Source organism: Haliaeetus albicilla, chromosome 13 (genome assembly GCF_947461875.1).
Source record: "Haliaeetus albicilla chromosome 13, bHalAlb1.1, whole genome shotgun sequence".
NCBI classification, from domain to species: Eukaryota; Metazoa; Chordata; class Aves; order Accipitriformes; family Accipitridae; genus Haliaeetus; species Haliaeetus albicilla.
The window spans coordinates 27721463-27748910 of record NC_091495.1 but is presented as its reverse complement, the minus strand read 5'-3'; the positions used below and the strand labels follow the sequence as shown (position 1 = coordinate 27748910).

Genomic DNA, 27448 nt, shown 5'->3' with positions numbered 1-27448 from the left:
CAGAAATGGTTGAGTACCTTGAAAACTGACCGTGTTTTCTTCCTTGAAATATCACCAGAAAGAGAAAACACTAGTTTGGAAATGAAGTTCTGTGGGTCAGAATTGACTCATGGCAATTTTAGGCACCAAAAAGTATTCTTATTGTTGTAAGTTCTAGGATGTTACTTCCTTCCTGGGATCCTCCCTTCCAGACTGCCTAAAATTAGAACCTTGTTATGGTGAACGAATTACAACTTTTGTTTCAGTTCTGGTAGAAAAAACAAACAACAAACAAAAAATATGAAGTGAGTGTTGTGATATTGTAGGGCTCAGCTGCTGCCATAGTGTAGGGCGAGTCTTAAATGACATGCCACTATTCAACTACTTTTGCAGAAAGAGTAATTGCTATCAGGACTAAGTAAAACAAATGTGAATTTATACTTTACCAGATTTAGTAATGTATTATATGTTTAAAGTCTGAAAAATAGAAGAAGTAATACTGCCTTTAACTGGAGATGCATGTCAGATGTAAAAGAAACTTTCCAGTAATTTCATGGAGGTATTATGGGAACTCATCAGTGGAGTCTCCTAAGAATCAGTCAGAGAAATAACTGCTAAGAATTGTTTAGGCAAAACTGGTCCCACCTGGAGATTAGGAGATGGCGTGGATGACCCCATCAGTCCCCACTGGTCCTGTTCTATGTGATTCCATATTTAGCCACCCCTTGACTAGACAGAAACAAAGACCTGGTTCCAAAAACCTGTGAGGTCCACTAGGCCTGGGTCACAAATGAACAGCTGACATTGTTTTCTGTAAGGGGCTGAATCAAATTTTGCTGGTAAGTGGCCCTCTTACAAAACAGGGAATCAGAGGCAGGGAAAGGCAATTGATTGATCTTAAACATAAAGCATGGCCCATCAAAACCCTCCTACGAACTCTGGTATGCTGAAATGGTTACCTGGTCAGGGGAAAAGTGACCCCTTTCTGTTGAATACGTATAGGAAAATACTGGCCAAAATTCAATAGAATTTGATCCAGAGTCTGAAAATTGTGCTCCTTCAGTCATCAGCAGGTAGCATTTGTATACCCTGGGGATCAGACTGTGTTTTAACACTTGTAAAGGCTTCTGTTGATCTCCCTATCACTCAAAGGGATTTCAATCCTTCCCTGCTCAGAGAAAACTCATTTAAATTGGTGAGTTTTTACCTGAGAAGGGCTGTAATTATTTGTGCAGCTGCTAACGTGAATTACAGGATACCACAGTGTTAAGTACCTTTCTGTTGCTTACCAGTTATTAACACAACACTTCTAAAGAAAAAGAAACCTTTGAGCCTGAGGTACTAATGTAGGAGCTGAAAGTCCAAATACCTTGATGAAATTATTTCTTCTTGTAATTTTTATAGAGAACGTGATACTAAATAGAATGCATAACATTCTTATTACTTTATTATCCAAAGCTGCTAAAGCAACTAAAACAAAACCACCACACTAAAGAATAAGATAGATTTGAGTCCTTAGTAGTTCAGACTGATTTAGGGTTTGCTTTCAAAGGGAAAGGAGTTGAAAATAGTGACTAGATTAAGCTGGTTACACTAAAACAGTTTTTCTGGTGTAAAAGCGCTCCATTGTTTAGAAGTAGTTGTTCCTCTTAAGGGTGCCCTCTTTTAACCTAAATTAACTGCATGGTTCTCAAATGTTGTGCCTCTAAACGGAAAGCATGGCATTAACTGCATTGTGGTGTGAGTTGCTGTCATGGTTTAACCCCAGCCAGCAACTAAGTGCCATGCAGCCTCTCTATCACTCCCCCACTCAACCGGACAGGGATGAGAAAATATAACTAAAGGCTTGTGGGTCGAGATAAGGACAGGGAGAGATCACTCAACCAATTACTGTCACGGGCAAAACAGACTTGATTTAGGGCAAATTAACTTAATTTATTGCCAAGCAACCAGAGTAGGGTAAAGAGAAATAAAACCAAATCTTAAAACACCTTCCTCCCACCCCTTTCTTTTCCTGGGCCCAACTCCACTCCCAATTTTCTCTACCTCTTCCCCTGCCAGTGACACAGGGGGACAGGGAATGGGGGTTAGGGTCAGTTCATCACACGTTGTCTTTGCTGCTCCTTCCTCCTCAGGGGCAGGACTCCTCACACTCTTCCCCTACTCCAGCGTGGGGTCCCTCCCACAGGAGACAGTTCTCCACAAACTTCTCCAATGTGGGTCCTTCCCACGGGCTGCAGGTCTTCATGAACTCCTCCAGCATGGGTCCCTTCCACAGTGTGCAGTCCTTCAGGCACAGACTGCTCCAGCGTGGGTCCCCAGTGGGGTCACAAGTCCTGCCAGAAAACCTGCTCCAGCGTGGGCTCCTCTCTTCATGGGGCCACAGGTCCTGCCAGGAGCCTGCTCCAGTGCAGGCTTCCCACGGGATCACAGCCTCCTTCGGGCATCCACCTGCTCTGGCGTGGGGTCCTCCACGGGCTGCAGGTGGATATCTGCTCCACCGTGGACCTCCATGGGCAGCAGGGGGACAGCCTGCCTCACCATGGTCTTCACCAGGGGCTGCAGGGGAATCTCTGCTCCGGCACCTGGAGCATCTCCTCCCCTCCTTCTTCACTGACCTTGGAGTCTGCAGGGTTGGTTCTCTCACAACTTCTCACTCCTCTCTCCGGCTGCAATTGCACAGGGTTTTTTTCCCTTCTTAAGTATGTTATCCCAGAGGCGCTACCACCGTTGCTGATGGGTTCGGCCATGGCCAGTGGTGGGTCTGTCTTGGAGCCAGCTGGCATTGGCTCTGTCAGACATGGGGGGAAGCTTCCAGCAGCTTCTCACAGAAGCCACCCCTGTAGCCCCCTGCTACCAAAACCTGGCCACACAGACCCAATACAGCTGCAGAACATAAAACGGTGGGCATTTCCTCAGTCCTCTACTTACCTTCCTGGATCTGCATGAGAATCTTTTCATGTCTTTAAGTAGATTATTTAAAGAGGCAAACAAAAAAAAACTTAGCACAGCGTGTTTGGTAGATTTGAGTGACAGGAAAGTAAGAAAGAACCAGGGAACTGGAAAAGGCCAACTGTTCCAGAAACAATGTGGGCCATGAAAGGGACAGATGCATAACAGAAAATGTGGCTGTTGATGTGGGTGAGCACCTCCTGCTCCAGACCTTGAGGGTGTGAAGTTTGAATATGGTAGGGAAAAAGGTAGTGCATGTAAGAATTTGAGTATGGGTATTGTGAACATAATGATATTCAAGGAAAAATTGTTCCTTTCTCCCCTGCAATTAAAAAGACCCTTTTGACCAAAAGTTTGGAAAATGAGATCTTAAACTACCGAGAGCCTCTTGGCCCCAGGCGTAATGATGTCAAGCCTATTCAGAGAGTTATCAAAGGCTTTGTTTGTGTACAATTGATGAAAGCCTACAGTATGTGCTTTCTGTTTCCTCTTTATGTATAATGTGTGTTTAGAAGAACACTGTTCTCTGAGAAAATACCAGCTTGTTCTGGAGTTTTGCAGTGATGTATGATTTGTTTGGAGTTTACTTAGGTCATGGCTGTCTCATAACACATCAGTTCTTTCAGGCACAGGCTTTTAAAAAGAAACTGGTAATGATTAGAGTTGGGCACAAGATGGAGAGTTCACATACAGAGCCAATGCCTGTGTGTGGGGTATTCCCATCCAGGATTTTGATTCCAAGCTTTTTTTTCCCAAGTCTCTGCTGTCTAACTTATTTCGTTTCCACTTGCTGCTGTTTCTATCGCTTCTTAAAGTGTTCAGCCAGTTAAAGCTAAAATGTTAATGATTGCTGCAACAGTGCTCCGGTAATTTAAATACCTTTTAAAGCATATAATGCAAGGTACAGAAATGAAGTTACTTGCTCCATCTGTAGACTACAAGGTGTCTTCTATAATTATTCCATGCTTCCTAGAAGCAGACCTATTTTGCCCGAGCATCTTACCAACAAAATAAAAGGAGATTTGTATACTGTCTCTTCTAGTACCATTTTCTTATGCGACCACACACAACTCAGTATGAGATACCTAACACAGGAGGTATTTTGCATTTGTGCAGTTAAGTTTTGGTCCAGAATTTTTTGGATGGCTTATGTTTCAATAGCAGTTGAATGAGATCCACATTTGAGTGTGATGGCTCCCTGAACATAGTAGAAAACTTTTTTCCTATTTCCTATGTTCTTTGTTCCTAGGCAAGCTCATGAATGATGATGCTGAACAAACGTGTGCAAATTCTTGCACTGATTTTTTTTTTTTTTAATTCTATGACCTGGACTCTAACAAAGTAACTCTATAGCGAGACTGTAGACTGAAAGTGCAGGAATTTTATTTCCAAAGATTGTTTGACTGGGCCAAGAAACAGATTGTCAAACAAATTCATTGGCACTGAAATTATATCTCTGCTTAATTATCTCTGTTGCCCTCTTCCCCCTTGTTGTTACCTCTGAAGTAGCTTTCCTCTGACTAAAAGCCTTTTTAAACCACATCACTAATAATTAGATATGACCCTACTAAAGCTGGTGTATGTCATCAGCTGACATTTTACCATGATTGTTTGATCATTCAGTTTGTATATTAACAGGAGTTGGCTATTTGTATTTCAATCCTCCTGTCCACCCTCTCAACTAGCAGCCTAGTTGTATACTGATTCTCTAATATCATCAAGAGGGGAAACTGAAGTCTATGTGAACTGTAGGAGGGGTTTCTTTTTTGCATTACTCTGGTCTGATTTGATCTCTTACGGCATTTTTATGCATGGCTTAATGACCTTAGAATGATTACTTTTCCCCTTCATGATACTGGGGTGACCAAGGGAAGAAAGAGGTAAAGGCTATCCCATGGACTGAAAAGAGCTAAGTAGGCTTATCCTACGAGTATGAAAACCCCATGACTCAACTGTGATGTGAGGAAGAAATCTGTGGACTATTAGAGGAGTGAGTTAATCCTGTAAATTAGCAAAAGCCAGAAGATCACAATTAGTGAGGATTTAGTGTCTTGGTTTCCTCCCCTGTAGCTTAAGGATTTTGTCCACATGTGAGACTAGTTTCTTTTCTGAAATAATAGCTGTGCTGATTGCTTGCATCATTGAACAAAAGTATAAACTGAGAGGAGGGGAGATGTTTTAACAGTGAGAAAAATGATGTAGAGGTGGGATGGAGAGAGGGAGAACACAAAGTCATACATTGACACAAAATTGTCCCTTTATTTCCCACACTGTATATAAGTAGGCACAGAATCAGAGAGAGAAATGGTCAGCTTCTGCTTTATTTCATAGCTCAGGAACACAGAGAGTTAAGTTAAAAGACAGCCAATTTGGAAGTGAGAAGAGGAAATATGCTTTTCATGCAGTGTACAGTTCTGTGGGACTTACTGCTGTGGAAATAGTATTGAGGCCAAGAGCTTAGGAAAATTCATAAAAGGATTATGTGTTTATGTGGGCAATAAAAAAAATTCCTTCTTCCTGATATTAGGATAAAAAAAAGGTAAGGGATAAATTTCCATATAGCATAAGGTAATTGGTATCTTACGTTCTATGGAGAAGGCTTCCTTTAAATATCCCCAATATATGGCTAAGGACTGGAATTCCTGAAAGTACCACTGAAGTTTTCCAGCACAGGTGTAACTGGGCTGACTGGGAGAAGGATACTGATGTACTTAGTCAGCTCTTACACTCTTTGTCCCTCTGTTCTGAATGCGGCTCGTGAGTGGCAGCTGAAGAGAAAGCCTAGATTAGAGCCTGAACCTGGTGAAGGATAAACACTACATGACTGGTGCTTGTGTTTTGGATGGAGGCCTGTGATAAACAGATTAGCGAAGACTGCTTTTCCAACAGTTTCAACAACATTGCCAGAGTTCAACATAAGTGTTGTACATTTCAGAATTCTTTTAATATATTTTTTTAAAATTTCTTACTCAAGTGTGTGAAGATTCATGGCTTCTAAAAACTCTCTTGGGTTGAATCATTTATATGAGCAACATGTTGGTCTTTAACACTGCATAAAGATTCAGTCCTGTGGCTGATATTCCTCCTGTATCTTGCTACTGGTCAGCATCTGTTGCAAGAAGAGAGAAAATAGAAATGTACAAAACCAACAGTAACTCATTCTAACTGAGATGGGAAGAAGGGGATAACAAAAGAATTAAAAAGCAAATTTTTAGGAGTTTCCCTTTAGATTCCCAAGGGATACCACTCAAAGAAGACACAAATTGATGTATTGTCTCCTTGACAGAGACATTTATTTCTTACATTGTTTTACGTAAATGGGACATAAAATTAAGATAAGGTTTAGGAACATCATCATAATTTTTTTTTTTTCCTCTTTGTAAAATCCTGTTCTAACCTTTTCTTTTGCTTAGAAAAAGATTTGGGCTTTTAAATATGAAGAATTGTATTGCTGTGCAAAAAATAAATAGACAAAGCCTTTTTCTTTGATGCTGTGCTGTGCTTCTGGGAAGTAAGGAATAAATAGCTGGAGGCTGATGTAACTCTGAAATGTGATTCCACACAGCTATCATGTAAAACCATTGTTTTCTCTAAAGTGTTTCTGAGCTGGTGTCAGCAACAGAGCATCAAATTCTCTGTTGGGACAGCTCTCTTTAATTCAGTGGATTTGAATTAAAGTGGTTGGTGTTCCTTTATAATCCAGAGCATTGTTAACTTGAGAGGTGGGTGTTGTCAGATAAAATATATCTGGGCCAGGCTGTCTTCTGTCTCACTCCAGGATAATTGCTTTGCAGTTAATATGGCTATATCGGTGTAATATAGGTAAGAATGAGATCAACATCAACCCTGTAAGATCTGATCAGCCAGAGAGTGAGAACAGCTGTGGTGATGGGAGTGAATATGGTGTCTTGCACTCTAAGTGGGGCTCAACTTCCCTTTGGGCTGGTGGAATGGGAAGCTTTCTTTTTCCTTACAACTCTGGCCTGACTGCATGCTGAAGAGTCTGTTGGAACTGCTCCTCCTGACAATGAAAGCAGAAGGCTGGTTGTCCAGCAGCTTTTGAACTTTGAATGTGTCTAGCTGTATTTTATGAAGACTAAGGAAGGATTATATCTCTATAGGGGTGAGAAAAAGCCCCTCCCAGCTAGTGAAACCATCTTTTAAATCTATAGACTGCTCTGAGGGGAAATGAAATTGCATTTCACCTTTCCCTCTCACCTAACCTCTCTGGCTGAATTCAGAACTGCTCCAAAGGTTGAAGGGGAAGGGAAGGTAACAAGCCCTCATCTTCCAAGGGATTGGTTGATGCTTACTGTGCTTAATGTCACTAGCAAATCTCAGCATAAGCATCTGTAGCTCTTCCTTGTATGGGAGCACAAGAGTCACCATCGCGCGTGCCATTAAGGTATCTGAGGACTTTGATAAACCAGGAAAGTCTCAGGTCTGACTGGTAGATGTGAACATCAAATGACTAAGCTGCAACCAGTGCAAGGTAATAGTTGTATGGATGGGAGTGCAAGTAAAGTTGTTGCGACAGCTCTTCGAATCAAATACATGTGTCTGTCATGCCTCAAATTGTTTGACATTTTTTTGAATTTGTGAAAGTGGCATATATATGTGTTTATTAAATAGCTGGCTAAATTTATGCACAGGCTTTTGGCTAGTGGGAAAGACAGAAAAAGAATTAAAGGTTGGAACTGTGCTTGATGAAATCGCTTCTGCTTCCTTAACTAACTACATTGTGGCTGCATGATCTACAGTGAGTGCAGCTTGGTGTCACTGGATAATTATAAAGCACACCTATGATGTGAATTCTGCAATTTCTTTACATCTTTTACTGCACTATCTATTACTTTGCAAAAAAGTCAAGGCTATTACTAAAAGCAGAGTTTAGGCCTAGTTTTGAAAAAGATTTCTATTTTAAAGCATAGAGAGTGATATTTTCTTTCTTGTAAGAGACAGATAGCCGATAGATAGGGTTTATTGTTGCTTTTCTTCCTGACAGGTTTTAGGCTGCTGGAGCTAGGCAGTGTTGCTGGATTTAAATACAAATCATAAGCACAATCATCTCTGTTTTATTCCTGTATATTTTCTCAGTTACTGCAGTGCAACATAGAAGATGGAAAATTAACTCAAAGTGTTATTAAAGAAATTATACAGAATGCATCAGAAGAAAATGTATAGTAATAAGATATCATCAGTTTCTCTGATCCCTGAAAACTTTGCGTGATGTTCATTGCCAATGTGCAGGAGGTAAAAATGGATACGACACGATTCTCAATTGTACCATACAGGTATATCATGGCAGTGATCACAGACAGGACTGATAGGGAAAATGTGCTCAGAAAGCTTTGTCTACATTTGGACCAGCTTCAATGAAAGTCATCATGAAGAGTCTTGCAATGTTAGGTAGGTTTAACTGAGGCTTAGCATGCAAGCTTGTGGAAGATTTCTGGTTCTTTTTGCTTTGAAGTAATGTAAACCAAAACTATCATTTTTGTCCTGTTCAGCAAATAATATAACCAGCTACTATTCAGGTGACTTAGGAGAACAACACAGCTAAGGGTTCCTGACAAATTACAAGAATATCAGAGGGTGTCCTAGAGCTTATCTATTTTATTTTATTTTTAGGTGTAAATGCTAAATAAACAATCAAGTTGTTTTCAGGTAAATAAGTGCTTTGGAAGGAAAAACCTAGTTCTCATGTTACCAGCTTTGCATTATTCTCTGCCCTAGTCAGTCATCACAAGGGTCTTTGCCTCTATAATCCTAAATGCCTCGAAGTGCCATTTGTAGCCAGGATTTAGTAGTGATGCTGATTATCTCCTGAGTGTTGTCTTGCACTTCAGAGCCTTTGTAAAGATCCTTTTAAACATTGCCAGAGACCAGCTTATCAAGATTTATTCCTACTTTTATATAAGTAGGTGGAATGCAGACACCTGCCCTGATGATAGCTAGGGCAGATTTTGAATGAAATTCAAGATTTCTGGAAAGGAGTTATGTGTGTGCAGGTTATGTACATTATGAGATTTTTCCAAGCTCAGTGATGTGGGTTTCTCTGTTTCCTTTTTTATCCACTGCTCAATGACTTTAATCATATATTGTGACTATCTGCCTCTTCTCCCTGCCCCCTCAATGCTTTGTCTCTGAAGCAGGGACAGTTAGCATTGCTGCAAGGGACTGTTAGTTCTGGGGCCTCTAGGAATTTTATGATATAATGAATATGAATAATAGAGCACATTATTCCTTGTATCTTCTCCAGTAAAGGTGGTTTTAAGTGTGGCAGTGGAGCCTTATTATAGCTTGGCTTCCTTTTGAGTGTGGGAGGGCAGTTACATATTACATACAGGCATATTAGTTACAAATGCTTAACAGAAATACTGGAAAACAACTGATTGCTCCTCAGTATCCTATTTAATGTGCTGGATAATTTTATATCAATTGTGAGGAAAAAAAGAATTTTGTTAATGCTATTGCTGCTAGTGGTCTTGTGCCCAATTTGAATACATAGAGTAGAAATGCCTCTTTGTAATTTCTTGGAGAATCCATAGATGGTACCACAGAAAGCCAAAGGGACCTGTCAGTAGCCACAACTCTACTAGACCAAGAGAATGGTTTGTGCTTAGGCCATTAGAGAATTTGCTTCCAAGACTTTTAAAATGTTGCATGGACATGGCGGGGAGGGGGGAAATGAAATTCTACAAGGAAACGTGATGTAAACTCAGCTGAGAGAGAGCTGGAGTGATAACTGTATAATATTTTGCAGACTTTAAAGTCCATTCCTGTAAAAGGACACAAAATACTTTGAGCATCAAAACTAAACCTTGGCAATACCTTTGAATGAAACAAACTTTATTATCCCATGCTTTATGTGTTAAGAAGCAGATGTACAGGAAAGTGGAAGGATATGCCTGAGATGGGTGCTATGCAGTTTGCGAAGAATTGAGAAAATAACATTTTCTTCTGTTACACTTGGGACAAAAAGGGCCATCTTATCATTTGATATGTGGAAGTTAGATTTTTCTGTGCCTGCCTGGAAGAATCAATATCAGAGTGGATTATGAAATGGAGCCATTCTAAAGGTACACAATAGTTTGGAAAAACTTTGGAAACAGAAGAGACTGACTAGAAAAATCTTGCTGGTTGATTGTTTTTTATCTTCAAATATGGCTTGAGCTGGAATTTTTATCAACTGCACAGAGTTCAAACACTTTACCATTTACAACAAGCTGCTACTGTGCTTTCTGAAAAGAAAAAAACTTGAAAACAAGGGCTTTGCTTTACAGGGATTCACTTGAAAGCATGCCCTTGGGAAAGCACAAGACTATAGAAGTTTTAAATTGACCTCTGAAGTTTTTTAGGTTTTAGCACCATTGAAATGTATTCTTTCAAAAAGCTTCTGAGTCCAGGATAGTAAACAACAAGTCTTCCTTCTTGTTTACTCTGCTTTAATTGCTAACAGAAGTAGTTCCAGCAAATACTAAAATTCTGTCATCCTCGTATAATGCTCTGTTTCTTCCTAGGGAACATTCCGCAATGCTATTCTGTTGGAAAATTTACCTCTGAAACTGCAAACTTTTCTTCTTGAGCTTTCATAATTATCTATCTCTGTTGGATAGGACTGAACCCTGTGCACATGAAACCCACTGTCTGTAGGGGACACTACGCAGCAATGGGTATTTTGGAGTTCTAGTCCTCTGGGTTGGTCGCAAAGCTAGTCTGCATCTGTTTTACATGGCTTCTGTTACTGTGGCCGTTGTGAGCTGAGCAACGTAGTGGTGGGAAGTATTGGGAGAATTATCCCTGAATTTTTTGGTTTAATCCATAAATAGTATGGAGAATCTAATGGTTTAATGCATAAATATATTCATTCCACTTCTGATTTTTTGGGGCATCCTCAATCTGGTTTATTTATTTGTGTGTGCATGTGTTTACGTATATAGACACACAAATATATCTTCCACTTCATTTCCTCTAGGAAAGACTCTTATGCTGCTTTTCCAAAAGAAATTGCTGATAAACTTCAGGATAGATTCTGATTTGAAATCAAGTTCACTCCACTGGTGACAGAGCATCATCATGCTTTTGCCTTTTTGTAGCTATGTGCCATTCTGCTGATACTAAGAAAATCAAAGAATTGGAATACACTGAGTTCTGAAAGCTAATGTAGAAGGGGGAGTGTTTCAGCCCCTCTTAAGAATACACACTAAGCTGCAGTTTTAGAAGTGTTTCAGGCTTGGTTCTTTATTATCCTGCATATGGAATAGTGCTCTACGTTTTGGAGCTAGTTCATGCCCATTTTGTATTTCCTTTGTCCTAGTGTAAATGACTGTGCAAGCTGACTTAGTAAATGCCTACAGCATACCTTGTGAAGAGACACGTGAGACCTTTTTCTTCAGTTATACAGATGATAACACTGCACTTCCACTGACCTGTAGTCAGTGATCATTCTTTTGGCATGTCATTATGGAGCAGAAAATCAGTCCATGATGCTCTATTAAAAGTTAATTAAAATAGAATAAAGGCTTCCTTTCAAGAATTGATTTAAAAGTAGCTTCTGAAACTTTTACATTACAAACCAAGTAAACAAGTTGAAGGGGAAAAACTCTGAAACATTTCATATGCAAATAAAAATTCTGTGTGGAGTGCTGAAAGCCAAAATGAAAACTGAAGATAACCAGGAGACATTTATTACAGTTCAGAATGGTTTACTAGAGTTTAGGCATCATTTCAGATGATGAGCCTGTTGTTTTTATATTTGGACTTCATTAAGTGCATTTAATTAAATTTATTGTAGATCTGTTTTATTCCCAAGGGGCCAGTTAATGTAATCTTGCTATTTGCTTATAAAAAAATCAACCAATATTTCCTGCACTGATTTTAATCACTGTTTATTTTTAGACCCTAGTGAAGTGCGTTTCGTCAGTTTAGTTTATTGTGCAAACTCCTTGGGGCAATGACTTTTTGTCTTTGTGCCCTATGTAGAAGAAACTGTATATTCTTTGTTGCTGTGTTTTTTTAAAAAAAAAAAAAAAAGAGAGAGAGATAAAAGAAAAAATAAGTAGAGACATACCATTTGAAGGTTATTTAGGCTGACTTTTATTAGGAAGAAGTAAATGTAGCTATAAGACTTGACTGTATACTTCCAGACAATTTTCTTATGCTGATATTCTCTCTTAACCTTCTGACTTTTGATTGTTAAGATCTTTTAAGTTTTCCCAGGTAGTTTTTGTTCTCTCCTGTCTCTTAGGGTGCCAACAGGAAAAGTGATCAGGGTATGTAATGGAACAAGAATAAAAATTAGCAATCGTTAGTGGTAAAAATTAGGAAATAATAAGTCTACAAGGAGGCAGAAATTAAGGAAATGACAGGGGCCTTAGATGATTCACAAAGTACAAGTCTACCTGAGATTAATGTAGTACAAAGGCAGTAATTTATAACAAAAACTGGAAGAACTTTCTGTGTATGTGCTGTGAAAGTATACACAGAGTGTACCTGTGAGTAAAGAGTAAATAACTGTCAGTATTTACTGTGGGCACTGCATTCCGAAGTTAAACACATTGTGTAGTAAGATGCATACCACTTTGCATATGACTGTCATTTATTTGTCTTTTACAGCCCTTCTCCTAGACAGGAAATGGCTGATACGAGATCAGTTACGCTGCACAGAGTCCACCCTGGGTTTGATCTGAGTTCTGTTTTACCGGAAAATAAACCTTGATTAATCAAGTGGTTATTATTTGTCCACTCAAAATTCTCATGACAGGTTATACTGATGGAATTTGAAAGAATATCGTCTTTTGAGGAATGGCTGCCATTTGTTGGTGCTGCAGGTTATGGATGTTCAATTGTTCCCTCTCCTGCCTTTTCAGAAAGGGCTGTAGGGCACAGCCAGACTAGAGCCTGTGCCCCTTCCTCTCTATTATTCACTTTTCAGAACTGTGCAATTTTGAAAATATGCATGTCCGTAGTTCATATCTTCCTAATTGAGCACTGATTTTTTTTTTTTTTAACGGCATTTGAGAAAAGTAAAGGACTTATGTGTCTTGGCAGTGTCTAAAAAGAAGGGTCATCTAAAAGCAGTGGTAAGGAGAAAATGCTGTTCTTCACCTCACCTTATTTAGCTGGTTAGTGCAGATGGGGATTGGTGTCAATTACTCAGTCTGCAAGAGCATGTGCACTAAGTTCCAGCTGAGAATGGACAGTCGGCATGCTTAAAGTTCTTAGTGTACAAGGGCCCTAAGGGAAAACGTGGGAATATGATCATCATACTGTAAAGCTGTCATAGTGAAGATGGATTATGATGGTTCCTGCAGACTAAAATGCAGATTACATATACTGGGGAAAGATCATTGTGTGCACTTGAATTAAATGCTAGGTCTGCTTCAGCTAATGTAATGTTGAGCTAGCGTCTGGAAAACCGTGCTCAGCTTGGATCCCTTCAAGACTTGTAAATCGAAAATGGTCAACTGAAACAATTTTGATTGAAAACCTATTAGAAGTTGCAGCAAATGAGAGGAGGCAAAACCAGGATTAGCTTGGGAAACAGAAGTAGACTAGGAGCATACGTAAAAAGCTGAGAATGTTTGGTGCTGTGTAAGAAAGGTCCATCCCATTCAGCAGAGTATGTAGCAAGTGTGCAGTCTGATGCTCACAAGCTGACCTCTTTGTGGCACTGAAAGGGGACCAGAACAGAGAGAGACCCAGTTCCTAACGATTTATAGTATGCACCAACAGAGCTTAATTTGATGTTCAGTTGAGGATGAGCTCCTCCTCTTTTTTGCTTTTGTTAGCTGAGAGGGCAGTAAATCTAGAGCAAACAGAAGACAACATAGCATAACTCAGCACCTAGTCGGCCTATAGAATTCACCCCAGGAAGCGGCCTCCAAGTCAAATGCTTATAGTTGAGTGATTTTTATGACTGCTAATAACAGCTGTAGCTATGCAACCTAAGGTAATAAGGCAACCAAATCTATGCCTTAAGGCATTCACCTTCAGGGCCAGGAAGGAACTGTTTCTGTCCAGCTGCTGGTCTCATTTGAAGGCTCTTCTGGCACCTTTTGAATTCTTTTCATGTATTCCTGTTAAAAATGATGGTTGTTGCTGTCATAAAATAATTTTAAAACCGCAGCAGGACATTTTTATTATTAACGTGAAAGTAAGACAGGTGTTCGTGTATTGTAACAGAGATTAGAAGGACCAACCTTGTTAAATTTATAGAGAGGTCACTCCTGCTGATGCATAGCTTCTGCAGAACTGCCTTGTTTTTTTTTCTTTAGCAACTGCATACTGACTCCTCTGGAAATGAGACAATTTCATGGCAGCTCCCATTAGCACTGATAACTGTGAAATTAGCTATTACCACATCTCCATGTTGGTACCGTGAAAGAAGGAACACCTGCAAGGGACTATTAATAGTAGGGCCAGAAAAGGGGAAGGCAGCTACACAAAGCCAAAGGGCAATGCAATTCAGCATGACTGTTACATTGTGAGATGGTGGATTAGGCCACGATTTGTGCAATTCACTGCTATGGTGGAAGTTTTCAGCACGGACGTTGAGCTAAATGCTGTTTCCCTGTGGGAAAAGAGGAACATGATATTGTCATGCTTTTTGACTTGAGATGTTGGCTGGTGTTAGGGTCTTGCAAGGTATTTGCATTGAAAGGATGTGCTATTGACTTCTGAAGAGTGTATCAACATCTCTATTTGTGGGGAACAAATGAGTGTTTCCTAGGCAAGTGCAAGGCTCACAGTTCTGAGCCTTTTCCAGCTGGAATTCAGCCCCCTAAAAGTTCCTTTCTTGCAAGACCACTCTGTTGGTACTTCTCTTGTTTTCACTTCTGCACATCTTCAGTGCATTTTTGGACCAACAGCCAATCCCCCACACTTCCATTTAGCCCCACCACTGAACCCTTCTGAACTATTTGGTGTAACTTTTGAGCAGCTCTGCATTCAACCTTGCATAAAGGCTCCTATTCTGGCTATCCTAGCCTAATGTAAGTCTTGGGACTCAGACACATTATCAGCTTGATAACTTTTTAGCAAGCTTACTAATACATGGTAACTGTGAATGCATATTCATAATTTACAGCAAATTCAAGATAATTTGACTTGGTTTCTTTGACTTAGGTCTAGACAAGTGATTGTAAGATAAATCATTATTACCTTGTGTTTGCCACAGGCTAAGGGTGTGCACATGGACTGCTGTTACGACTCAGCACCGCAACTTATTTCTGTGCCTGAACCCTCATAATCTCATACAATGCCAGTTAGTCAGCATTCAGAAAGAAAACTGGCTCCTAGACAGCATTACAAATGATGAGTTGAATGGTTCACCTGAGTATGTGCAACTTCAGTGACTTTAATTTCATTGTGAGCATTTAAGCTGATAACAACATTTTAAGAACTAAATTTCATGCAGAAGACTGGGTACTTTGCAGTCCTAAATGTTTCCTGTGGAATCGAGCCCAAACAGAGGTATCAGAAAAGATGCTTTCTTCTTCAGGAATGAGACAAATTGCTCTTTTTAGGATGAGAGGTCTTACTGAAATGCAGGTAATACACTGGAAGATGTGTTGTAGCATTGGTTAAGCTAAATTGAAATGGAGGGAAGGGACCCATCAACCTGATGACTAGACACTAAGATCTGAACACAGTATTTCTTTTTTAAAGCTTTCTTTGCTGCTTGCAGGTTTCAGTGGATTTTCAGAAGAGCTGAGAGTACTTGGAGCCTTATACCTGTCTTGAGAGATGGAAATTTAACAAAGCAGTAAAATGTGCACCTTGAGTTTTATTCCACTAAAGAAGGATAAGGTATACAAGACTCTCCTCAGAGTCCTTTCAGATGATGAGTTGTTAAAATTTCAGTGAGGCAGCAAAAGAGAAAGCTGCGTAAGCAGTATTAACAATCATTGGTGTCAGAGGTTAACTTTTATTTAATCAGTTTTTAAAAACGTACTTCTATGTGAAGACGATTTAGGAAAGTGTATGGAAAAGGATACTACAGAATAAATCTTCAAATGTAGAATATTTGATGAGTTGAGAAAGGTTTCACAGTCTCTCTCAACTCAAATTTCCCAGGTTTCTATATGGCTTGGTCCAAAATATGCCTGGCTTCTAAATGAGTTGACTCTTTCCTGCAAGCAGCTCTTTTGTATTTGTTCAGCAGTTCATGCCTCATGCAAGATTCAAGTCCTCTCATTCCTCCCTTTATAAGGTACATTACTGATAGTCTTGTGACCTAACACACAGAGAAAACAATTTGTATTATTGTGGTATCTGCCAGCACTAAGATAATTAAATCTTTGGCAGCAGTTTATAGAAAAGCTGATACTCATAATTTCTTTCTGATGGGGAAGCCACTGGGATGGTACTAGTTTCTAAATAGATTCAAGGCATTTGCTAGATCCCTGGGGGTCAAACCCATGCACTTTTCCATGAGCAGCTGGGTAAGAGACCTGTCAGATGTATACTGATCTTACCCCCCAAAAAGGTCAGATCTTGAGGTCATTATGTGTGTGGGCTGAATTTGCATTATGCCACATTCTTATGCAATAATCATTGCAGGAATCTCTAAGCCTGTCAGATTTTTTTCATACTGGAAATGAAGTAGTTCCCTCTCCTCATGTGTTTTCATGGTAGAACTTGATCATAATGTCTTTTAAATAACGACTAATGATCCAGTTCATACACCTATGTGTGGAAAAACTAATGGTGTTTCTTATTGCTTACTCTCTTGCTAGCTATAGAAAGAGGTTGCTTTCTGGGTCAATACTGCCATTTAAGTTAAGCCCACATGCTGACACACTCTGGTAGCTTCTAGACCTGTTCTTGTCAACTGACAAGTGAAAGATCAATGCCTTACAGATCACTGTTTGTGATAGGGAAACAGCTACAGTAAGATTTGAACTTCTTATGGTGCCTTGACATTGCTGGCAGGTTAGTAACTGATCAGAGAAATAAAAGTTTCTTTTCATAACAAATGTATTACTCCTTGTCGTGGTTTAACCCCAGCCAGCAACTAAGCACCACGCAGCCGCTCACTCACTCCCCCCCATCCAGTGGGATGGGGGAGAAAATTGGGAAAAGAAGTAAAACTCGTGGGTTGAGATAAGAACGGTTTAATAGAACAGAAAAGAAGAAACTAATAATGATAATGATAACACTAATAAAATGCCAACAGTAGTAATAAAAGGATTGGAATGTACAAATGATGCGCAGGGCAATTGCTCACCACCCGCCGACCGACACCCAGCCAGTCCCCGAGCGGCGATTCCCTGCCCCCCCCTTCCCAGTTCCTAAACTAGATGGGACGTCCCATGGTATGGAATACACTGTTGGCCAGTTTGGGTCAGGTGCCCTGGCTGGGCATGAGAAGCTGAAAAATCCTTGACTCTAGTCTAAACACTACTGAGCAACAACTGAAAACATCAGTGTGTTATCAACATTCTTCTCATACTGAACTCAAAACACAGCACTGTACCAGCTACTAGGAAGACAGTTAACTCTATCCCAGCTGAAACCAGGACACTCCTGCACGTAGTGAACTGGAGAGACTTGTGCCTCAGCTTCAGAAGTGCAGTTACTTCATTTAGCTGCTCCCCCATGTGTACAGACAGAATTCAGATGTGCTCATCTTTCATAGTCCACACACACTCTTCATTGCGTCACTAGTTATTTTAGCACAATTAGCGTGGCTCTTGAGGTCTTAAAAGGTAGCTGATGCAACAAGGGATTACGGTGTGGTTGCTGAATACGGATGTTCAAAATCAACTTTGAGCCACGCAAAAGAAAGGCCTTTTCTCTTGTGAAATGGTACGAATCTGATAGCAAATAAAAGTCATAGTAGAAAAAGATCCAATTAATTTCCAGCTGCACAGCTTTATAATGCAGCAGCAAGATATACAGGTAATTAGGAGAATTAGCACCTTAATAAAAGTAGATTTAAAAAAAACTTCTGAAAGCTATAGGTGGCCTCAGCTTTCCTGCAGCTTGCCATGTTATTGTTGTCTTCTTGACGAGAAAGGAAGCAGTTTTATTGTGTTGCTGCACAGTATCTTTTTGCATTGCTGAAATGCCTAGAGACACAAAACTGAGACCAGAACCTGTTTTTGCTAGCTGCTGTTCCTATTTTTCATTTGCAGAGTAAGTATGGGAATATGCCAACTGGGAACCCTCACATTGCTGCTCTGTCCACAGAGACTTGGCTGGTGGAGCTTCATGAATGAGAGGCATATTTGGGTCTAGCTGGTGGTGCTTTACTCACAAGGGATAGCTCACAGTCTTGCAGGGGTCTGCCCATGGGGAGTCTGCTTCACCGAGGGAGCTCTGGGGTATGGAGGGTGAGCACATTTACATCCCAGGATGGCTACCCTGCCTGTAGCTTCCTTGGGGAGCAATAGGAGATGTAGCTTCCGTGGGGAGCAATAGGAGAGGCTGGCATGATCCTGAATGGACATCAGAAAGCATTGAAGGCATTGAGGAAGGTGAGCTATGACAGCTGTTGTGTTTTTCTAACAAGGTAGAGGCCTTACCTTTCAGAAAATAGTTTGATAATGAAGTAGTAGCCAATAAATAAAATTTGCAGGCTATGTCACTCAGACTAAAGGAGCACTGCAGACTAGAATCTGCAACTTCTATACAAGGGCTAAGTTCACTTGAGGTAGATATTTGCTGTCTTGAATGCTTCAGATCATGCAATTTCCCCTTCTCCAATATTTTTTTCGTCTGTTTGCTTTTCTGCTTAATAAATATATTGGTACAAAGTAAGCGAGCAAGAAGCAGGCTTGGTCAATACTATTTCAGACTCAATATACTGATTGCTTTTGATGTAGATAGAGTGCTAACTATTTTTTCCATGGATTACTTAGTTCAGGAGGGCACTGGCAAACTAAGAAAAGTGAATTCATTGCTAAGCTTCACTAAAATGAGTCTATGTCTCTCATGTCTCAGTAGTGGAGGTTGCTTGGGAATGTGCATCAACTTATATTTACCAAGTTAAGGTCTGTATGGGAATTTGCTGATCAAGCAAATGAACTATTGTCATAGGCTTAATAGAGCAGATTTCCTGTTTTATAATAAAGCTTTCATTGTTGCCAATGCAATTCTTATTTGGTATTTTTGAGGAGAGTGTGCTCAAGAAGTAACTCACAGATTTTCAGGCAGTACTGTTGTACTGTATGGTTTTGGTTTTGTTTTGCTTTGCGTTTCAGTTCAAAAGCCTAGGGCAAGAATGTGCAGAGTGAATGAGTGAAACTAAGAGGGAGAATACTGGATGGCTGCGTGTGGTGGGTTGACCCTGGCTGGGTGCCAGGTGCCCACCAAAGCCGCTCTATCACTCCCCCTCCTCAGCTGGACAGGGGGGAGAAAATAAAACAAAAAGCTTGTGGGTCAAGATAAGGACAGTTTAATAAAATGAAAGCAAAGGTTGCGTGTGAAAGCAAAGAAAAACAAATGATGTTATTCTCTACTTCCCATCAGCAGGTGATGTCTAGCCACTTTGTGGGAAGCAGGGCTTCAGTACGCGTAGTGGTTGCTCTGGAAGACAAAAATGCCCCCCCCTTCTGTCTCCCTTTACTTAGCTTTTATATCTGAGCTGACGTCGTATGGTATGGAATATCTGTTTGGTTAGTTTAGGTCAGCTGTCCTGGTTATGTCCCCTCCCAAGATCTTGCCCAGCCCCAGCCTGCCGTTGAGGGGGGCAAAAATGTTGGAGAGACAGCCTCGATGCTGTGTCAGCACTGCTCAACAGTAGCCAAAACACTGGTGTGTTATCAACACCTTTCTAGCTACCAATGCAGAGCACAGCACTACGAGGGCTACTATGGGGAGAATTAACTCCATCTCAGCCAGACCCAATACACTGAGAAAATAGTGTCATTATTTACAATGGAAAATACAGCATAAAATAAAAAAATTCCAAAATACTCTTTTGTAAGGTAGAACTCTTAGGAGGAAGAATCAGAGGAAAATGTCTTACAGTAGAGAAATCTATCGTTATTTGGATGTCTGATCAGCTGTTGGATCAGCCTCTAAGTAGCTGATCTTATTCAGTGATTTGCTGTAAACTATTTCATTTAATGGTATGGGTTCTTGAGCATGAGATGGAACTAACTGTATCATGGCAGTTTTAATGGGAGAATGTGCCCATGTCTGTGGAAATTGGGATTTCATCTGTGCTGGGGAGTGCACTGGATCTGTGTTAAATAGCTATCTTGTTTATAGGGGGACATGGGAGGTGGCTGCAACAGTCAAAGGTCATCTTTCTTTTGGACAGCAGGAAGCTGGAGGTTGCAATTAAGCTCTAGGTGCTGTCATGGTAGCTTAAGTAATGTTTAAGTAAAAGTAGTTTATGCTAAATAGAGTCTGACTCTTCCTTGTTAGATGCAAAGCATAATCAGCATTCTTGTCATCCCAGTGATTCCCCCTTTGAAAAAACCTGACTCCTTCTAAGGTGCACTGTTTTGCATTTGGGCACAAAATCTGTGCTGTTATGGTAGCCCCTTCTGCTAGATCAGTATTTCAGATTTTATGTGCAGATTTGAATAAAGCAGGAGCGAAGCATGCCCAAGGACCCTCTCTAGAGTTTCAGTATTCACAATGAGTAGTCAGTTGCCTTTGCTAAGCAGTATTTGGTATGTCTACATCCAAGAAAGAGACTGAATGCAGCAGACTTTATGCATGTCCTTTTTCAGCCTCTTCCTCATAGAACACATTCTTTTGACAGGAAAGGACTATCAGGAGTTACTGTCTTGCTCTTGCTCACAGTGTCTATATCAGCAGTTGCAGTGGTCTCGAGCTATAGTAGCTTAGTATTCTGCTATGAGAGAAAAAGGTCATAATCAAATGGCAAGATGCTATAAGACTATGCCAGAGCCCTTATCTACAAGAACTTGCTACCATTTCAAAATTATTTTTTCTAAAGGTGGATTTTGTCCTGAATAATTTCTGAAGTGTCACCTCTGTTGTAGTGAGTGAGTTGTGACAGATACAGAGTATACTCTGTGGTATATTAAAGATGGCAGACTTAGCAGATCCCCACCACTTTCAAGTTGCTCTGATTGAATGGTGTAATTGTCCCTTTTTGCCCTGTGAAGGGTGCGTTAAAGTTAATTTGATAGTTGTGTGGGCAGCACAAGATTCCTCTTTCCTTCTGCCCCCAAGACCCCACTTCAATTTACTGGTAGTTCATTAAACACTCTACCAGATTTATCTCAAAGCGTTTGAAGCTGTATTTAACAATGATATTTGAAACTGACTCTTAAGTATTTCCCTTTTCTATTTTCACATGCTAACCTCTCCCAACAATACTCTGAAATTATGAAAATGAAATATAGTAAATGTCAAATTATCCACATTTCTCTTTTTTCTTTTTGGCCCTGAGCACAGTGGATCCCAGCTGTCACCTTGTCTTTTGAATGCTACCATACATAAGTTCATGCTGCACTTTTTTGTTACTGCGTAGAACTTAATGCAGAACTTCCATGCTGGGTAAAAGGGGTGAAGTCAATATTTCCAGAGGGGCTCAGATGAAATACCCAAATTGTAGGAAAAGGACCTACTACTTAGTGATACATTCCCTTGTTGAGAGATGCCTTGTCTAGGTGAAGTAGAACTCCAATATTTCCTTCATTAACGTCCCTTAATGCTGAAGAGACTCAAGAATTGTCAGCTCCTGCTCCATTTGTTTTCTGATGCTGCTTCCTATAGGCAAGTTATTCTGCTGAAATTTGTAGTGGCTGGGAAGCTGGTGGCTTACCGAAGACTTAAGATTTTTATCTTGTTCTGCAGTCCACCACACTGTCACATCAGACAGCGAACTCTTGTACACTAAAGAAAGTGGAAGAATTCTTTGAGTTTTCAAAAATAATTTGTAAACTACAGTTCTTGCCTCAACCTGTAAGAATTGGTAGGAGTAGGTCAAGCCCAGGAAAACCAGGGTCACTTAGTTCTTGGGAAAGATTTGGTATTCTATACATGTGTCAGAAAAAAGACACATGTGAATGATGTACTGTGAGATGCCTCTCCCAGTGCTTCGTCACTTCCATAGACCAGAAACCAGGCTCCTTGAGCCAAACAGGAAGAATAACTTTATCTTGTTATGACTGAGAGTAAACTGTGATGAGCCAAAAGGAGTTGGACAGAAGATAAAAGATTAATATTTCAGAAGAGCCAGAACACCTGACTGCATAATGGAAAACTTGAAATTAAGCTGCTAAGCTTGTGTTCTAAGCAGGTTTATAAGAATTTATGATGTTTTTGGTGTGCTAAAGCTTAGAGAGGTATCCTTTAGAGCTTCCCTCCACTCATCTTTTAAAGGGAGGGTCTTTAAGAAGAACCTTTTTCTTGGTTAATGTAGACATTTACTGCCTAAAATAAGCCAGGAAGTAACTTCATCGGTATTTATTGGGCAGAAAATTCAGTGCTGCTCTGAATCAAGAGTGGATTGCCAAAGAAGTCATTCATGAGTGTGCGTGTGTTTATGAAAGAGAGCTTTTTACCTTCAGTTTCTTCTTGCTAGTGAGCCTCTCTCCTGAGATTAGGATCTCTGGACATGGAGGATTGCTTTATGGTGAATTTGAACACAGATTTGTATCTTGAATTTGCCTTCAGACTGGATAGATTTCATACATTTCTGTGCATGCAGTTCATTTGTCAGTCATTGATGTAAACTAGATTTTGAGGATGTTCCTGAATGCTTCACTACCTCCAGAGCAAAGGCTGTTTCACATCTTTCATAAATGCTAACTTGCATTTGTCCAGTAATTTCAGTTGGGAGTCCTCAGTTAGGAGCTTTAGAAACATTAACGATCTTGGCTGTAAAACACCCTTATGCAAATATAATTAACCTCATACTGCATGATGGCAAGTCTTATGCACAGAGTGACTCTTTAATTGGAGTAGGAAGAGAATCTAGTCTGCCTGATACCTGTGGTTTAACTGCAGAGCCATCTTTTTCCTATGAAGTAGAGAATTTAAATCATGACTTATCTCCAGCTCTTGCAGTATACTGTCAGAAAGCAGTGGAAGAGGAGGTTAATGGATGCCTTGCTTTTATGAGACAGGAGAAAAAAAATGGGGCCTTGGGAGGGACATCTGTCTTGTTCCATGTGCACTTAAAAGGTTTTTATTGAGGCATGAAAGGTTGCGTTGTTCCATGCTTTGTCTTTTCGCTGCTTATCCAGGCAGTGATGTGCTGCCAACAATTCAATAAAGGAATTTCTCAAAATATATCCTGTTAACTGATCTTCAACCTCACATATACGCTATGTGGATACGCACAGAAGAGAATTGAGGAACTGATTCTTCTTTTCCCCCTTAAATCCAGAAACAGTATCTAGTGAGAGAGACAGCGACACTGAGGCAGATTTACATGAACTGTACTTGCCAGGCATACATTATTGGCAGGTGGGGGGGAGTGGGGAAGGCAAAAAAAAAAAAAAAACCGAACAAGAGTCTGAGTTTCTTAATGTTCAAAGTGTAATTTTCAACTCTGTCTTTTGAAGTGGGATGGGGAAAAAAAAGAAATTATCGAAGAGCTTTGGAAATGTCTGTTCTATGAGTATTTTTCCTTAAATGCTTGATATATCCCAGGTGCATTTAATCAAGTTTGTGTATGTGTGGACTTCAGTGAGCAATGTCAGAGCAGAAAGGGATAATTTGGCACTTTGACTGGAGGACAGAGTAAATGAGATGGTAAGATTACCTCCAAAGCCCACTCTTCAGTTTAGTATAATAATTTAAATGATTTCTACACTGTCTGATCTACAAGGCAAAAGAAAGAAATGCAACAGAACTGACTCGAAGTCAGTAGTCTCTGGATATATGAATTCTCTGGACTTCTTTCTGCCTACTACTTTTTGTATATATTTTGAATTCTGGGAATAAGTGAGGACTTATTAGTCAAATATTGTGGGCATGTGTCTAGGTGTCTAGTGAGGTACTCAGCCCGTGGATTGACCCGGATGTACAAATTTGTGCAGTATAAACAATACTCTGATAAGTACTGGACACAAAAAAGGTTCCCAGCCTGGCCCAGAATTTGGCATAGCACTGTCTTTGCCCTTTCATCTCCACTGGCTGCCTGACCAAAGGGACAATTCCATAATTAAGTATCAAGTTCTAGTTTGTTATCATCCTGTTCTTGCTTTGATATAAAGAAAAGATAGCAATAGAGTGACTTGAGGAACTCGTTCAAGCAAAACCTGATGTTCTGCTTGAGGTTATGAGTGTTGCAGTATCACAGGGTACTTCTGTGGGCTTTTACCTGTATAACATCAAGTGGTGTTACAGGCTTCCCATCTAAGGAATAGTAGAATGTTTGAAATTCAGGGAAACATTTCAGCTTTCATTGCTTCTAGAGACATTTCACTGTTGAAAAATCCCACATTGGCTGACAAAGTAAGCAAGTGCTAAAACTGGAAACCATTCCTAGATTAGGAGATCCTGGACTGTGGTTTAAGCCAGTTCTTTTTTTGTCTTAATTTGTCTGTCTTGCGTTAGGTAAAATAAAGTATGTTCCCATTTTGGTATCCTTGTAATACACTGTCAACTAAGAAGTGTCCCTGCTGAGGCAAACAGTAAATTGATGGAGCTCAAGGACAGACAGTATGTGTATTTGGGAGTTTAGTTCTGACAGAGTTCATACTGAGAAATGGATTTTTACCCAGGAAGTGTGCCAGCATAGGTAAGGAAACCAGGCAGTGGTGCTGGACCCTCGGTATCAAGAGGGTGCTTAGAAGCCCAACATGCCCCATTATGAGTGTCCATCCAGGGCAGCTCAGGGAGGGCTCTCTGACATGGCTGTTTACACTGGAATGCTGCTTTTCACAGATAATACATCAATATCAATGTCAACAGTAGCTTCCTGTTTTCTGTAACAAAGCAAGCTGTGTGAATGAATGGGAAGGAGAGTTGCTGCCTCTCCAGCAGGCTCTGGGGGTCAGTACCTGTCGTGGTTTAACCCCAGCCAGCAACTAAGCACCACGCAGCTGCTCGCTCACTTCCCCCCACCCAGTGGGATGGGGGAGAGAATCGGGGGAAAAAAAGGTAAAACTCGTGGGCTGAGATAAGAACAGTTTAATAGGACAGAAAGGAAGAAACTAATAATGATAATAAAGTGACAATAATAATAATAATAATAGAAGTGGAATATACAAAACAAGTGATGCACAATGCAGTTGCTCACCACTCGCCGAACTGCCCAGTTAGTTCCCGAGCAGCTATCCCTCCCAGCTCGCTCCCCCCCAGTTTATATACTGGGCATGATGTCACATGGTATGGAATACCCCTTTGGCCAGTTTGGGTCAGCTCTCCTGGCTGTGTCGCCTGCCAACTTCTTGTGTCCCTCCAGCCTTCTTGCTGGCTGGGCATAGGAAGCCGAAAAATCCTTGACTTAGTCTAAACGCTGCTTGGCAACAACTGAAAACATCAGTGTGTTATCAACATTCTTCTCATACTGAATCCAAGACAAAACACTATACCAGCTACTAGGAAGAAAATTAACTCTGTCCCAGCTGAAACCAGCATAGTACCATACAGATGTTTCACAGCTTGCAGTCTGAGCAGCTGACCATCCCTGTAGTACTTGGACTGTTGTGTAGGACACATGACAAAATCACAGTGCTACTGAAAAGCCTACATTTATATAGAAACAACCCCATTCTGCATCTGTCCATAGTATATGCAATTCCTAAAACTAGTATTATTTATCTGTCTTCCGTCTCTGTCATATGGATAGTGTGGTACTCCACAAATACAGAATTTGTAAATGTTTGATTATTTCCAGGTGCTTCTTCAGTTCCTTTGCATTCTACTATGAGAAAATGTGACCTAAATACAGGCTTTATAAGATCTTCATCCCCATTTATTAGAAAGCATTAACATTCCATTTGCTGACTAGTATCTATTTCTCTCTGGGTCCATAGGTGTGGGGGAATGGTTTATATTTATATCTTTCTAAAAGAATCTCATGTCTCTTTGGTATGAGAGTAATTGTTCTGGAGTGCTTGTATTTAAGAACTCATTATTCAAAAACTCGTAAACCAAGCATCTAATCAGCTTTTGAGGAAGCTTCAGAGTAATACCTTTCAGGCAATTTCCACAATCAGTTTGAGGCTTTTTGTTGCTCTGTTTGCTCTGTGCTGTTCATATTAATAGGACTTATGAACATGGGCATGGATCACCTGAATGTTTCTATAACTGCCAAAATAATTTAGTTACTGCTTTTATGCCCATATCATGATGGATGTTTTCTGGGTGTCCAAAACACCAAGACACACAAATCCTTTCCTGTTTTGCAGTTGGATGAATTGCCTCTCTCAAGCCTCACCATCTTGCAACTTCAGGGGATCTGCTGACACCAACAGAAATGTGCTGCACTGGCTATGGAAATTCGTATTTGAGGCTGCAAATCTTTATTTAGCAGAAGATGGGAGGTTATGATTGCAATTGAGATTGTAGTTGAGATAAGCCAACACATCAACTTCTTAACTGTTGTCAGGTTGCTATGGAAGTGAGTGGCACTTCCTGGTGACACTGTCAGCAAAGGCAATTGATTAATGATGATCCATCCCTGATTTTCAGATATATGAATTGGAGGTACTAGGATGAGGTTAGGTTTATAGGTGTACTCTGCTCTGAAGGGAGAGCTTTTTAAATCTGTCTACCTAGCAGTTCCCAACATGTTAGATGATGAAACTGGTTTTAGGATAATTTGAGGGGATAGGGGAGAGTCTTGTGCTAGTTCACTGCAAACATAAATAGCTGAGTTAGAAAAAATATGGAAAACTTGAGGAATTATTGCTTAGTGAATTCAAGTGTATTGGATGCCCCAAGTGGACATACATAGGTTAGCAGAACACTGAAGAACAAATATCTGTTTGCCTGCATGCTGGAAATGTAGGGAGGTATCCTGGCAGCCAGCCTAAATTCCTGCTTTTTAACAGTAGTACGAGATGATTTAAATCCAGGATTTCAGCTTCTGAGAGCGCTGCTCATTCAGTGTAGTGAATCGGTAAATTAGAAGGGCTCAGTGTGTGACTAACATGATAGGGGCACTTTCAGCAATTTTACTGGTTCCTCATGAAATAGAGTGACTAGTTTAGCATTCCTGTTCTTGAAGCATTAAACTGATTGGCCTAAAAATATGTAAAATAAGGATAAACTCTTAGATTACCCTCTTAGCCATAGTAGAATGGGTAACAATTCTCTATAAAAGGAACAGAGGTGGCTTGAGAGTTGATCTAAAAAATGTTGCCATATGACATGTCTCTTCCCCTCCCAAATACAAATCACAGTTCTTCAACTTTGCCTTTAATAACTAAAATGTTTAATAGCTGAAATAAAGCAAGCCTAACCGGAAAAAGAACTACAGGATGATCTCAAGTGCCTTTCTTGATGTGCCTCACGAAGATGTTCTGTTGTTATTGTGGTGGTAAGGATAGGCATGAGAACTGAAATTGAACATGCGAGAGATGGGTTCTTGCAAACGTTTTGCAGGAGGAAGGAAGGTACGCCT

The 27448-nt window shown here is 40.3% G+C and overlaps 1 protein-coding gene across 1 annotated transcript in view; it reads left to right on the top strand.

The window, feature by feature from the left end:
- The window catches only part of KIF26B (kinesin family member 26B), a 315800-nt gene that overhangs the window by 96985 nt on the left and 191367 nt on the right, over positions 1–27448 (top strand). The gene's annotated exons all lie outside the window — the stretch shown is intronic.